This window comes from Corapipo altera, unplaced genomic scaffold, assembly GCF_003945725.1.
Source record: "Corapipo altera isolate COAL_440 unplaced genomic scaffold, ASM394572v1 61045, whole genome shotgun sequence".
Taxonomy (NCBI): domain Eukaryota; kingdom Metazoa; phylum Chordata; class Aves; order Passeriformes; family Pipridae; genus Corapipo; species Corapipo altera.
This window is the reverse complement of record NW_020884975.1, coordinates 1,091,284-1,102,501: the sequence shown is the minus strand read 5'-3', so window position 1 is coordinate 1,102,501 and position 11,218 is coordinate 1,091,284. Positions and strand designations below refer to the sequence as shown.

The window sequence follows — 11,218 nt, the reverse complement described above, 5'->3', positions numbered from 1 at the left end:
ACCCCACAGAGGCAGATATATCCTTCCTCCCCCACCTTCAGCCCCACAGAGACTCTATGTCACCCCATGGTGACAGGACAGGGTGGCTAGCTCGTGTTCCCCATCCATGAAGGGACAGAGGGGGTCAGCTCCCCTTCTCAGCCCCACAGCAAAACCCTGTCACCAAAACCCTGTCATCTCTCAGGCAAGGGGGGCCTGATCCTGCCAGCCCACCGGAGAGTTACTTCATAAAGCAAAGCTTTAACACCCACATCATGACAGACTGTCAGTCCATGGGTGCACGGGGGTTAGTGCCCCTTCCCAGGCCCACAGGGGCACGCTGTCACTCTATGGGCAGAGGGACACACGCCCCCAGCCCTGTAGCAACACCCTTATAACCCCACAGGGCAGTGATACTGACCCCCCAGCCACGCAGCAACATCCTGTGAGGCAGAGGGATTGACCTCCTCCAGTCTCTTAGTGACATCCTGTCACTCTACAGGCAGAGGGACTGACCCCCACCCAGCCCCACAGCAACAACTCGGCACCCCACAGCAGAACCGCAGTGACAGCCTGTCACTCCACTGGGCAAGGGGGATGACCCCACTGCGACACTCCGTCACCTCACAGGGCAGGGGAACTGCACCCCCCCCGTCACACAACGACACCTGTCACACCAGTGGGCAAGGGGACTGCCCCCCTCAACCCCATGGCAACAACTTACCCCATGGCGCAGAGAGGCTGACCCCCCCAGCCCCATAGGGCAGGGTGACGTGACCCTCCCGGCCCGCAGGGACACGCTGTTACCCCACAGGGCAGAGTGACAAATCCCCCCCAGCCCTACAGCGACAACTTGTCACCCCACGGCAGCCGCACAAGGACACCCTGTCACCCCCTCGGGGACAGGGGGCGTGTCCCCCTCAGATCCCACAGGGACACGCTGTCACCCCACAGGGGCAGGGGGTGTGTCCCCCTCAGATCCCACAGGAACACTCTGTCACCCCCCAGGGGCAGGGGGCTTCCCCCCCACCCCCGTCCCACAGGGACACCCTGTCACCCCTCGGGGCAGGGGTCCAACCCCCCCCTCCCCACAACGTCACCCCCAGGGAGAGGGACCTGACCCGCCCCACGCCCACAGTGACACCCCCCGGGGCAGGGGACGGCCGCCGCCGGTCCCACGGGCTCGCTGTGCGGCGGGGGCAGGGTCTGTGGGGGCTCCGGGGGGTGTGTGTGGCGGGGGCGGTCGGGGGGGGCAGCGCTGCGCCCCTCGGCACTCACCGCTCCCGCTGTCCCGGGGCGCCGCGCGCTCGCTGGGCCGCCCCCGCCCCCGCCCCCCGCACGCCACGTCAGGGGAGTCCCGCCCGCGCGCGCCACGCCCCCGTTGGCCTGGGGGGCTGTCCGTCGCCGCGATACGTCGCGCTCATTGGCTGTCTCCCACAGGGGAGGCGTGGCCACCCCGTGCGACCGCCCGCCTCCCCCCCCCCCTCCCAACCGCCGCCATCCATTGGCCAGTTCAAGCCCGCCCCGCCCTGTCGGCGCTCGCTCATTGGCCCGGCGCGCGCTCGCAGCGGCGGGATCCCCGGGGGGAATCTTCTGGAAAGGTGTGACGTCACCGGGACGCCGCGCCTCACCTCCCCCCCCCCCTCCACCCCCGCCCTCAGAACGGAGGCGTGTGAGTGGGGCCGAGGGGCTGTCATAGGGCTGGGGGCACTGCGCACACTGTGTGGGGCTGGGAGCCGAGCTTACACCACCCACCCAGGGGCTGGCCGTCCGCCAGGGCACCGGCACAGCCAGGGCTGGGGTGGTGCAGAATCGCGGGGTGAATTAGGTTGGGAGAGTTCTCTGCGATGATCGAGTCCAGCCTATGACCCAACAGCACCGTGGCGACTAGACCATGGCATCGAGTGCCACGTCTGGTCTTAAACACCCCGAGGGGCGGTGACTCCACCACCTCCCTGGTGTCTAATCACCCTTTCTGTGAAGAAATTCCTCCTGATACTCAACCTAAACCTCCTCTAGCACAGCCTGAGGCCATGTCCTCTTGTCCTGTCACTTGTTACCTGGGAGAAGAGACCAACCACCGCAATGCTACAACCTCCTTTCAGGTGGTTGTAGAGAGTGATAAGGTCACCACAGCCTCTTCCAGGCTAAACACCTCCATCTCCCTCAGCTGCTCATCATAGGACTTGTGCCCCAGTCTCTTCCCCAGCTTCCTTGCCCTTCTGTGCAGAAATAGGTTCAAGGTCCTGGAAGTGCTTTGCAGGGCTGGGAAGGCTGAACCCAGGGCGGAAAAATGTGAGAAGGCATCTGGGAGGCACTGGATCTGCCCTGGTGCATGGTGTGAGCCCCAGCAGAGCTGTGCTGTGGCGTTGCAGTGCATCCCGAGAGCCCTCTGTGCTCCGTTCCATGTGGGGCTGGCAGGGGCAGGAGGGAGAGCGAGCCCCCGAAGGCACTCAAGAAGGGCATTGAGGTGCTGGAGCGTATCCAAAAAAAGGCGAGGGAGCTGGTGAAGAGTCTGAAGTTCATGCCCTATGAGGAGCAGCTGAGAGTGTTTAGCCTGGAGAGGAGGAGACTCGGGAGTGACCTTATTGTTCTCTACAACCACCTGGAAGGAGGCTGTAGCCAGGTGGGGCTCGATTTCTTCTCCCAGGAAACTGGCAACAGGATGAGAGGACACAGTCTTAAGCTGCACCAGGGTAGGTTTAGGTTGGTTGGACATTTGAAAGAATTTCTTCACAGAAAGGCTCACATGCTGAAATGGGCTGCCCAGGGAGGTGTTACTGGCCCTGGAGGTGTTTAAAGAAAGACTGGACGAGGCAGTTGGTTCTAATTGCCATGGCGGTGTTTGGTCATAGGTTGGACTTGATGATCACAGAGGTCTTTTCCAACCTAATTCATTCTGTAATACTGTGGGGAGGTCTGAGGAGTCTGAGGGGGATGACTGGTGAGTGCCCACTCCCCAAGGACAGTGCCATACCTGGATCAAACGCCCAACACCACAGGACCATTCTCTTTATGCTGCACAAGGTTCACTGGGGGGTGGCTGAGATGCTTCAGCCATGTGAGGCTGTGAGGGCTCATGTTGTGCTATGCTTTTTCCTCATGAAAAAGCCATGGGACTCCAGAGCCTGGGTCCTGTGTGAGGCTCAGGGGCTGTGTTTAAAACAGCCTCTGATCTGACATCGGTGCATCCCAGCTCCACAGCAGCCATGGCCAGCTCCAGGGAAGCTGTGTAGCTGAGCCAGAGACGCTGCCAGTGCTGTCCCTCTGCAGAGCCCTGTCATGTGTCCCCTTCTGAGGTGGGGGTGTGTTTGGGGTTTTGCCCTGTGAATCTCCCCCTTGACCTTTCCAGCATCCCAGCCTGGGTTAGACTTGGAGCAAGGTGGCTCCTGATTGGAGGAGCTGTCTGGACCCCGTGACCTGGATTTTGTCCTAGAAAATCTGCTGGTCTCAAGAAAACCCATCTCTTGCACCTGTCGAGCAACCACATTGGTGTGCAACCATGGTCCCTCTGGGCACAGCATCCTGCCTGCACACCTGTCCGTAGGCCAAGGGGGGAAGCAGCTGGTCTTCCAGGTGCTGCAGCTCGTGGGTGAAGCTGAGCACTGCAGTGAATGATTGAGGCTGTTTGGGTGTTTGTCCTTTTGTAACCTCTGTGCACTTCCCCTTACTGGTGAGGTGTTTGAACAGGGTGCTTTGAGTTCACATCTTGCCTGTCCCCTGTAGTTTGATCACAGCATTGGCCTCCCTGTCCTTCCTGGGTGAGGGTCTCTGATTTTCTGGAGTCCCCAGGCAGGGTGTGAGCAGTCCCTGGGCTACCTACCTACCTACCTCTTTCTCAGCATGAACCGTCTGTGGACCTCCTGTGAGCTGGAAGCCTTGGAGTTCCCTCCACACTCCCAGTGCAGCGGCTGAGTCATCGTGGTACTAAACCAGCACTTACTGTTGCCCATCTATTTTGCTGTCTGTTGTTTGTTGTCCCCGTACCCGTGGCAGGGGGGCTCATGCTGCGTGTCCCGCGCCGTGCCCATGTCCTGGCCTTGCAAATGCTTTTTGTTCCGGCCTTTTTATTGCCGGGAGCGCTGGAGGCCCCAGGGTGGGGGAGCTGGTGCTGGCTGTCCCTGCACTCACAAATGATCTGCTTGGTGTGCAGCCTGTCCAGGGACAAATAAGGGCTCTGGGCCAGGGCCTGACTGCGGTCCCACTGGGCAGCAGCAGGGTCAGGGCAGACCACAGCCTCCATTCCGGGACACAGAGAGTGTTTTAAGCAAAACTGCGCCTCCTTCTCAGCCCGTCTCCCTGCTGGCACATCCGTACCCTTTTAAAGACACGACGGGAAAGTGCAGGGAAGGGTGGCAGGAATAATTAAAGGTACGAAGCCGTTTCCATAGATGGAACAATTACATAAACTGGCTCTCTTCCGTCTGGGGGAAGAGATGACTGAGGGAGGCATGATGGGGAATAATAAAATCCTGTGCAGCGGGGGGAAGGAAGGTGAGCAAGAAAGGGTTGCTCAAGTTCCTCTAAGGGGGCATCTCATGTGGGAAGAGGCAGTGACCCTTCTGGACATGAGCGTGTTTCCTGAGGCACTCAGGTAGAGTGGTGGAGGGAAGATGTAAGAAACTTGTCTGGGATCAAGAGACAGTTGAGCAAATTCCTGAAAAGAGAAATCCACAAGGGCTGGTGAGCCAGTGATGGTGGTTCTGGTGTGGGAAATCCCCAGGGTCCAGGAGTGAGCAGCATAGTATATTCCGGAGCTTCAGCTCTTCCAGATGCTTTGGCTGTTTGTCTCTGTCCCACAGGGGATGGGGAGGTGGGAAACTGCAGCCTGGGCTGTTTTTATGTTGAAACATCGTTACTTGTTATCTGAAGGTTGGAGCAGAGGGCAAGGCCACTGAGCTCTTCCATCTCCTGCCTGAGTGCCATATCACTCTGAGGGAGAACTTTCCCATGTTGCTGTCACCTCCTCCAAGCTGGATTGTGATGTTCCTATAGCTGAGCAGATGGGGCAGGAGCAAGGTGCTGGCTCCTCGCTGCGCTGCTCCCCTGTCCTGCTTACGCTCCCCCGCTCGGCGCAGCACAGGGAAGTCTCCAGTGGCTGTGGCTGGGGGAGCTGGGAGATGCATCTGAGGACACTGGGCTTGGCAGCAGCAGGGTTTGCGCTCTGTTCTCCACGGCGAGAGCAGCGCCCACGCATTCGGTGCTGTCTCTCCTTCCTGCCTGTTCCCATCCTTAGAGATGTCGCCCGCCTTTTCCAGCACCCTGAGCTGCAGGAGGAGGAAAGGGCTGCAAGAAAAAAATCCATGCCCAGTTTTTTTTTTTTTTTGTTGGATTAGTGCTCTGTTCCCTGTCTGCTGGGGTCCTGGCTGTGATCTGAGGTTGATGCATCTCCAAGGAGATGCTGGTGGATCACCTTCCAGTATAGGCCTGGATCTTAGTTCCTGCTGTCTGTGCAGGTGAGCCCTGTCCTGGAGACATGGGGACCTCCTTCCTCGGGGCTCATCCAGCCCCTTGGCCTGTCCTCTGAGGAAAGCCCCAGCTCCCAAGTGCCCTGGCTGTGCTGGTAGCCCCAGCACGTGGTGGGTCTTATGCCTGCCCAGCTCTGAGCATGGGATAATCCAGATAGGAATGGTCCCCTGGCAGTCTTGTGCTGCAAGCAGGATCAGCCACAAGGTCAGAGTATGCCACCTGGGGCTTTATCCAGGCTGACCTTGGAAATCACCAAGGACACTTGTTGCAGCACTGGAAGAGCTTGTTCCAGGAGCATCTCTTGTCCTCGTGGTGCTGTGTGTCACCAGAGCCTGCCTGGCCTCCCAGGGCATGCGGGAGGAAGGGGGTGGAAGCCACTCTCAGCCATAATGATGGTGTTCGGTTTGTCCTTCCCGGGCTGGGGCTGAGGATGAGGACGGTGGTCGCTGCCTCCCTGCTACGAGAGCGCCGCTGGCGGCAGCCGAGCCGGCCGCTCCACTCGGCGCTCTGCACCTGCGGGGGTGGCATAATGAGCCATGTCCTTGTCTCAACCTGCCGCTTCCTCTCCCGGCAGCGTCTGTGCTGCCAGCTGGGTTATTTTTTCTTTTTCTTCCTTTTATTTATTTATTTTTTTTTTTCTTTTTTCCCTTCCTGCCGCTATTCTCAAGTGGTTCCCAGCCAGTGCTGGCTGGCAGCCCTTGCTGGAGACCTCATCCCAGGCTGACCTTTGCCAACCCCCTTGGATGACCACAGCGGGGCTCTCCTACCACCCACGCTGGGGATGCAGGCGGATCTCAGTGGCAGTGGGCAACAGTGCGTGGGAGGACTCAGTCCTCTCCAGTCCCCTGCTGTCCCCACCTGTGCTCAGGCTCTGCCGGAGCGGCAAAGTCCTGAGGGCAAGAGTGAGTGGGAGGAAAGGGCAGTATGGGAGATGCTGCAGTGCTTTTTCTGGGGCAGAGCCTGGGGAAAAGTAAGATTCCACTAGGCAGATCCTGTCTCTGGACACTTGTGCTTTATCCTGACCTATCCCGCTGTCTCCTTCGCTGAGCCACCAACGCACAGGGCTAAACTAGGCATGCAGGGTGCGTGGGCTGGGGAATCCCCCTGAGGAGTCATCTCTGCCAGCCCCAAGTCCAAGCAGGTGAGAGAGGAAAGGCAGTGTGTGTCCCCCCCCCAGTTTTGAGATGCTGGAATGTGGCAATTTGTCCCAGGTTGCTATGGAGATCAGCAGGAGGCATCGGACCAAAATCTGGAGAGTCTGGACTCTGGTTGAGATGCTCCCAGTGAGGCAGGGCAATGGTAACTGAGAGCCAGCAGCACTCCACCAGCCCTGGCATCCTCCTTGCCACTCACCTCTGACCCCCACATCCCCCTGGAATGGAGACCAGCTGTGCCAGGGAGTCCAAATAGCTTCAGTCACCTCTGGGGACCCGTCTGCTTGTAGAGGACGCATGCTGGAGTTTGGCTTGGCTTCGTTTCAGCTTCCAGCCTTTGCCCTGCTTTCCTCAGCAAAGGCATCCTCCAGCACTCGGTTCCTCCTGGGGATATCTCTCTCCAAGTTACATTTTGACCAAGTTATTTCTGATCTGCATTTGGGTGCCAAGCACAGTGAACCCTTCTAGTCTTTCCAGCCACCCGATCATTTAGGCAAGTTTGGAAACTTCCTGAGTCCCTACTTTCCTCAGCAGGGGCATCCCCAGGTGTTCCCAGCAGGGATGCCATCCCTGAAGGTCACAGGTGGTGGGTAGTGTCCAGGCTGGAGACAAACCCTGCTGCATCTACTAGGAGTGTGTCCATCTGATGCTTTTCCTTTGCAGATCTGCCTGGCATCTAATTTGTAATGTGCCAAGTTAGCTGTGATGAGATCATCAGGACACAAAGTGGTGCTCAGTTGACTTCTGTAGGAAGCTTCATACCTCTGTGGTGCTACCAAATATGTGAGCTCTGAAATAAAACTAAAATTGTCCCAGGGGTTGTCTGCAAGGAGAGTTTTCTGAAAGAGTGGGCTGGCTTGCCTTTATTCTGGTCTTGGCTCTTCTCCATTGCCTCCCAGACCTCCCTCCCTGTGTCTCCCCTGGCCCATGGCAGGTCATGCTTAGAGGGATGCAGGTGATGTTTTTCTGAGGGCAGAAGATTCCACTGGTGCTGCAGTGGTGCTGGGTTGCTTCCCACCCTTCCCATAGCTCTAACTAGTAATCTCTTTGATTTTGCTCCTTCCTCAGTATCCCATGTCCTTGGTCCAACAAGATTATGCAGGTAGGTGGGTAAAGGCATAAAGATCCATGTACAGAAGAGAAAGGAAAGGATGAAGATCCCCAAGGACCCCTGCAGGAGTGCTGGAGGATTCCCTGTCTTGTCTTCACAAGCAAACGGAGACATGTGAAGCTGGAGACACGTCTCGCCCTGGGCATCTCTACTCAATCTCGTGGGCCTTTGTGCTTTCCAGTCCTTGGACCTGCTGTGTGGCACTGTGCCTATCCTGTGGTGGCTCTGCAGATTTCCAGGTCACTGCCTGCTGCTGGCAGGGAACAGTCTCGCCTAGAGCTTTTCATCAGGAATCTGAGATGCCAGCCACTGTTGAGGTTGAACTGAGAAGGATGCGGTAGTAAGTGAGCTGGGGATACTGGCAGGGGCTGGATGAGTATCTGGTGCCCCTGGCTGGAGGCTGGAGCAAGGAAGCTTTTCCTGTCTGCCTGTTTCTTGCTTGGAGGCAGAGTATGGGTAGATGAGACAGGAGGTGCGGGTGGTGTATGAAATTGGCAGTGGTTAACAGTGTGGTGTGGGTCACCATCTGCAAGTCAAGTGGCTTTCTCATGTCTCTCTGATTCAGAGGTCTGGTGGCAGTGCTTGGGCTCAGGGCTGTGCTTGCCACATCCCCCTTTGTAATGCTGACATGAGGGGACACCCCAAGAGCACAGCAAGCTCTGTGTTCTCCTCTCAACCCAGGTCAATGGACTGAGCAGGGAGTTTGGCTCTTCCCCAGCACCCACCAACTCTATCCAGCAGCCCCATGAGACAGGGCTCCAGAGAGGCCAGATCCCCAGGGTTGCAAAGATGCCTGGAAGCAGAGCTGGCCAGCTATGTGGCCTACATCTGGAGCACTGGGGCTCTAATTCCCAAAGCCACATTCCATTTCCCATGGTGAGGACAGCAGAGAGGATTCAGCCTGGCACGTGATGCCAGGCCCCAAGATAAAGCCATTTAGGATTGCCTCTGTCAGGACCACCACAAGGCAAATACATCCGAGCCTGGTCAGGGGTGGTGGTGGGTTATGGTGAAAATAAGACTTTGGAACTCCCTCCCTTCTGACTTGCTGGAAGAGAGAGCATAAAGAGGGAAAAGTTACAGTGCTGTGTAATTAGGGAGCAAATGAGGAGAGCAGCAGCGTCTCCACATGAGAATGGAAGAATTAATGTTCAGAAAATCAGTCCCAAACTAATTCCTTGCTTTGCTTCAACCTTCAGTAAGGGCAGTGGCATTGAAAGTACAGCCTGGAGGATGGGGAGTGGGAGGAAGGCGGAGAGGAGAAACTGCTGCTACTGGAAAGGAACAAAAACACAGAAGGTTCAATGTACTGGGCATGGGGAGAGGGGCTGAGCTGCACAAGGGGAACCTGGGATTGCTGCCACACAATGATGGTGGCAGGGTTCTTCTTTGGCAAACTACCCTCTTTATAAAGCCCCAGTCAGGCTGGAGTGGTACTGAATGACCTGTGCTCCTGGAGGAGGAAGAGCAGTCTGGGCAGATACAAGCCCCCGTGTCTGATATCACGTTCTAGATAAGGCTGAGGAAAAATACAAAGTCAAATGGGAAGAGCAGTCATTGAGGGGGCAGGCAGGGTCAGGCTGCAATGCAGGTGCTGACGCTTTTGCTCCCTTGAGGTATGTGTCCAGTGCCTGAATCCCTGCGTCACTCTGAGGTGAGCAACACTACAGGAAGTGCTCCCTGTCCAACACAGACACTGACATGAGTCTGTGCGATTAGAGGGGGAACCGATCTGGGCACCTGTCATGCAGGTCTTGGGACACCTGTGGGTACATCAGTGTCTCCCTCTTGTACAAGGGGAGGGAGAATAGGACTAAGGATGTGTCATAACACCTGAGCATTGTGGATGCCAGGATGTGTGACCTGCCTGCTGGGTTGGGAAGGGGTCTCAAGATGTGATGCCGTGCTTGTGGATGCTGCACACACTGTGCTGGCTGCTGCCGCTGCACCACAGCTGGGTGCTGCCAAGTGAGTGGGAGGAGTGTGGAGATGGGATGTTTTCTCAGCCACCTCACGGTTCTAGAAATTATTCTAGGAAAAGAAATGAGCTGAATCCGCTCCATCTCCCTCCTTGGTGCGGTCGCTTGTCCCACACTCAGCTGGAGTTATGTAAGGACACACCGGCAGAGCAGGGGTGTGCTGGGGCACAGGCGGGCATTGCTCTGTCCCGCTGCTGCCTGGCTGTGCCTGTGTGTGACCCGTGTGTGCTGAACCCCCAAATGGGGTCAGCAGAGCCCATGCATTGTGGAGTGGGTTGTGTGTGGGCACAAACGTGGGGGCACATGTTGCATCTGCCCGGGGTTGCACATGAGTGTGTGTTGTGAGCCTGTGTGTCTTAGGGGAGCGTTTCCTGGGTGACAAACCCGGGCCAGACCTTCCAGCACAGAAATGGAGGTTTCTGTCTATGCATCTGCCATCTGGGTGTGCTGCTGGGCATGTCTGGCACATATATGTGCCCCATGCCATGCACGTGTCAGGCCCTGCTCAGCTCCCGACAGGTCCGGCTCAAGATTTTGGCGGTGGAGTGATTTGTCTGGCCACTCCAGAGGGGTTTTTGCTCCAGTAGCATCCCTGTAGAGGGGGCTCCACTGAGCCTTCATAGGAGCTAACATGGCTGGGAATGCTTATGTGCATGCTAAGGGGGAATGTCCCATGTGAGAGTCTTTTGATTTGGGACTGGGGGCTTTCCGCCCCCACCAAGGAACATGGGACACCCCACTGTGCCATGAATCTGCTCCAGTCAGGGTTCCCCACCTGCGGAGTGGGTTTTGCCTGTCAGGACATGCATGGATACAGACTGTACTTCAGTTTGGAGTGGGTAGTGAAGAAAGTGGCTGAGGGGGGTGGGGTGGAATTCCTGGAGGGCTTAGGGGTGGTCGCACGTGTCTGCCACACATGTCTCCCTGCGCGTATGTTTGCATGTACGGGCAAAGCTTCCGGAGAGGGTGAATGAATGAGGCAATTCACTATTTCAGCTCTGGCTCTGGCGAGGCTTTTCCTTTAGAGGCAGGCGTGTGCCGGCGTGTGGGCTCCTGCCTGCGTATGTGCGTGGGCTCCTGCCTGCGTGTGCAGGTGGGCATCGAGGGGGCTTCGGGAGATGTTTGCCACGTCAGGGAATTCACTGTGGGGGCTGGCGCGCACCCCCGCAGTGCTCGCTGCCTTGCCCGCATAGCGCAGCGTTGTGTAACTTCCGATGCCCCGCCGGATCTCCTTACCCGGCAGAGGGGGATGCTCAGGCTGCCTTCCCTGCCTGCTGCCGGGGACACTTCCCCACATCTGAATGGGATGAGGGGGGCAGTCCTAATGCCTCATGGATGCCAGCGTCTTTTCTTCTCACCGTGAGCAGGGCTGTCCCTGAACGGCAGGTCTGTCCCAGCAGACAGAGGGACTTGCTGCAGGAAAAGCCCTTGGCAGCCAAAGAAACAGGAACAACTTTCCCAAGTCTCACAAATTTGTGCACCTCAAACTAGGTGTTTGCTCTGCAAGTGGTAAGGGGGGCTATGTA

The 11,218-nt window shown here is 57.4% G+C and overlaps 1 protein-coding gene and 1 long non-coding RNA gene across 2 annotated transcripts in view; one reads left to right on the top strand and one right to left on the bottom strand.

The window, feature by feature from the left end:
- Positions 1-1,309, bottom strand: part of DNAJB5 (DnaJ heat shock protein family (Hsp40) member B5) — a 16,353-nt gene extending 15,044 nt beyond the window's left edge. The window contains exon 1 of the mRNA XM_027665338.1: positions 1,258-1,309. The gene's annotated coding sequence lies outside the window, so the exon portion shown is untranslated. The remainder of the gene's footprint in view (positions 1-1,257) is intronic.
- Positions 1,310-1,523: 214 nt separating this feature from the next.
- Positions 1,524-7,419, top strand: LOC113957716. Its single transcript, XR_003531278.1, has 2 exons — positions 1,524-1,651; positions 7,266-7,419. It is a non-coding gene; the product is annotated as an uncharacterized LOC113957716 (long non-coding RNA).
- Positions 7,420-11,218: the final 3,799 nt, after the last annotated feature.